The 3665-nt window shown below is 45.5% G+C and overlaps 1 pseudogene; it reads left to right on the top strand.

Moving 5' to 3' along the window:
- Positions 1–1537: 1537 nt before the first annotated feature.
- LOC116279342 (2-iminobutanoate/2-iminopropanoate deaminase pseudogene) lies at positions 1538–1858 on the top strand (annotated as a pseudogene).
- Positions 1859–3665: the final 1807 nt, after the last annotated feature.

The raw sequence follows: 3665 nt of genomic DNA, 5'->3' as shown, positions 1-3665 counted from the left end.
TTCAGCCAATGCAGCTTCTAAGACATTCTCACCCTCAGGCAGATAAAAGAGCATGATGGTCTTCCACTATCCCCAACCTGCCCCAGGATCCAGACCCTGGAAGGTGGAGCCAGGATGGGGTACCTGTATCTCTGACAAGCAGGTCAGAGCAAGGAAGAAGATCAGTCCTGAGGGCAGGGGTCTCCTGAAGTCTATGAGCGCAGTGCCCTGATGGGGTTCATTCCTGTGGGGACATGGGCGGGGCTTGCAGTGGTTCTATTTTCCACCTGAGCCCCTTGGATGAAGCCAGGGCTGCAATGGGCTCAGGGGTCCCCTGGTGGTGTTTCAAACTCTAACACAGCAGCTTTACAAAGGAACAGGAGAGTGAAGCTGAGCACCTGACAGCCACTCCTCTCTGACTCTGAGCTGCTTCCATCAGGAACACAGTCCCCTGCATGGAGTCTGTTGTAAACCACCCACCCCTATCTGGCCTTTCCTCTTCCTCCCTGGATCCCTATCTCAGCCCAGATGCATCTGTCCATCCACTGCATCCCCTCTCACCTTGGGGATAACAAGTCTGCTATTACCCACCTGCTCCCACCTGGCCGCTCCTCTTTCCCCCTGGACCCTTCTCCCAGGTCAGACACATCTGTCCAACCACTATGTCCCCCTCTCAACTTGTGGCTAAGAGGTCCCTCACAGGACTGTGATCCTACCACTCCTCACACCCCAGGAGGCAGCCCCGCCTCCACAGGTTGCTGAGACCAGAAACCTGGGGCCTCCCAGTCCCCCACTTTCCTTGTGCCCCAGCGACTGTCAGCTCTTTCTCCAGAGTCTATGGCCAGTTCCCAAAGGACTTGCCCTCTACAGCCCTGGCCCAAGCTGAATTTTGTTACTGGCTCCTCCATCAGGCCCCGACAAAGCTCCCACTCCCATGGTGCACCTCACATCCCATTCTAACTTTCTGAAACATCGATGAGATAGTGACTATCTCCCACCTGTAATCCCTCAAAGCTTCTCCACTTTGGCTGGGCTGTCTGCTGGGAGAGACATCCGCCAGGGCCCTGACAGTCCCAGGCACCCCCACTAGGCTGCTGGCTCCTGGGTTCCCTGGCACTGAGCACCTTAGCAGGCCAAGTGACACAGTCCAAAACCCCAGAACTGCTCACCTCAGGAGGGGCTGGTACTGCAGCTGCTCCATCAAAGAGATCAGAGAAGGGCTCCCCAGCTGAGACACAAACAGTCCTCCTTTGTCTTTAAAATCAAATCCCTCTTACCAAGTGGATGAGAAGTTGATCTGTGAACTAAGTTCCCACTTCTCCAGTGTTTGACCACTGAATAAAGCTTGTGCTGCATTGATATCAGCTTCAGTTTTGTTTTTTGGCTGCACGAACCCAAACTAGCATCTATTCTACACTCTCTTTTAATTATTTTAATTCTTGTCCTTTTACTAATAACAAGAATTATTGAAAATAACCTCCTGGAGTCCCATGCTATGTGAGTGGGGCTAGTGTACCAGATAGTTGTCCCCAGGGGCAGCAAGAGAAAAGAGTTAGCCATGTCGTCTTTGATCAAGAAGGTGACCAGCACCACCAAAGCCCTAGCAGCCATTGGTCCCTATAGTCAGGCTGTTAGTCAACAGGATCATTTGAATTTCAGGACAGCTAGGCATGGACCCTGCAAGTGGACAGCTTGTGCTGGGAGAGGTGGCAGAAGCAGCTAATCAGGCTCTTTCAAACATGGGTGAAATTCTGAAAGCTGCAGGCTGTGACTTCACAAATGTGGTAAAAACTAGCAGGTTGCTGCTTTGCCCAAAGGAGGCTGTGTTGAGATTGAAGCAGTAGCTGTCCAAGAACCTCTTCAGATGGCACCACTCTGAGTGGACCTAGTGTTACTTGTCTGGAATTTTAATAATGTTTTTCAATTAATGCCTTACTTTTTATAATTGATGTTGGGAATTGTAAGGTTGATGGGCATATCTGAAGTTATGATGGAAATTCCATATAATAAGGGGGAGTGAACATGAATTGAAGATTAATGATGATATATATAACACTGGTATTACTGAGAAAAGAGACACGCATTACATAGTTACTCAGATAAATAAAAGTAAAGATAAGTAACATGTAGGAAAGATGAGTCACTAATTCCTGAGAAATAATAAAGAGCACTCCTAATTCAATTAAACCCTATTAACTTAATTATGTGAAATATTTAGCTCTATGTCAGATATATGATTCCGCTTTTGCTTGAATAAAATTAAAGTGTTTAATTTTGAATGGTAGAGATAAAGGAGAAGAAACTGGGCCAAAATTTTATATAGATAATACTTTTCTAATGGAAATAAAATAGTATGCAGATTTAAAAAAAGAAAGAAAGAAAAGAGAAAAAAACTTCCTGAAATGAAAAGTCTTTATCGTATATTTATTACCCTGGTCTTGTAAACAGGAAAAGGAGAACACATCTCCCTGAGACTCCTGTGAGAAGCTCCAGCTCCACCTTCAGCTTCCAAGGTTGAGATTCTACTTATCTATTCCCTGAACAACTTTAAGTTGTTCCTTGAGTACTATGTAAGTGTTAGAAAATGAAATCATAAAAACTAACATTACTATGTACCTTGTGCATCACATGACCTTCCACATATATAAGTACAATACAGATGTTTTATCATACATAATATTGATATGTATAATCATGATTTAATTATCTAACCCATGTACATAAGCATGTACATCAGCCTATTTCTATTACAGGACACATTAAACAGTTCAATCCATATTAGATTCCAGTCCCTACAAATATTCAAAGGAGTAATTGGAGTGATTGATATTACATAGAACATACGTACTCATACTACCACATTGAGACCAAATATTTCCAACATGCTTATCATAACCGATAATCAGCACTTAATCATCAAGCCTCGATAAACCATCAGCCTGCCCACAAAAGTGCCTGTCTCCTTGTTCCAGGCCCATGATCCATGGGAATTTCTGTAAATGAACTATAACTGGCATCTCGTTCTTACTTCAAGGCCCTCTTACCTAAAACTGTCCATTTTTCCCCCTTAAATAAGACATCTCATTGCCTCCCCCCAAAATTAAAAATAAGTAAATAATTAAAATAAGACATCCCAATGGCATTTTTCACAGAAATAGAGCATATCACCCTACTATCTGTGTGGAACCACAAAGGACCCCAAATAGCCAAAGCAACCCTTTGGAGAACAAACTGGAGGCATCTCCCTCCCTGACTTCACACTACAGCATGAAGCTAGTCACAAAAATAGCGTAGCACTGGCACAAAAACAGGCACCTGGACCAGAGGAACATAACAGAGAGCCTAGAAACAAACCCACACCGATGAGGTCAGTTAAGCTATGACAAAGGGGCTCAGACACACCAAGGGGAAAGGATGTTCCCCACAAGAAGCAGTGCTGGGAAAACTGGACACCACATGCTGCCTATACTGCACACAAAACTGATAAAACCTGGTTTTCCACACCTAGCCCTTCCTGGTCGTATGAAGCCCACCAACACCCCACCCCTCCAAGCCGTCAGCCGCGCACAGGGAGCTTCTCCCCACTTTTCCTCACCTGTTCCTCCCGGCAGTGCCTGAGTCATCAGGAAACTCAACTCCTGTCTGAGTGGACGCTGCCCCGTGTGGTCCTGAAGCCTCAGCCCCAG

This window comes from Vicugna pacos, chromosome X, assembly GCF_048564905.1.
Source record: "Vicugna pacos chromosome X, VicPac4, whole genome shotgun sequence".
NCBI lineage: Eukaryota > Metazoa > Chordata > Mammalia > Artiodactyla > Camelidae > Vicugna > Vicugna pacos.
The sequence above is the reverse complement of the archived record's forward strand: the minus strand, read 5'-3'. Positions and strand labels throughout refer to the sequence as shown.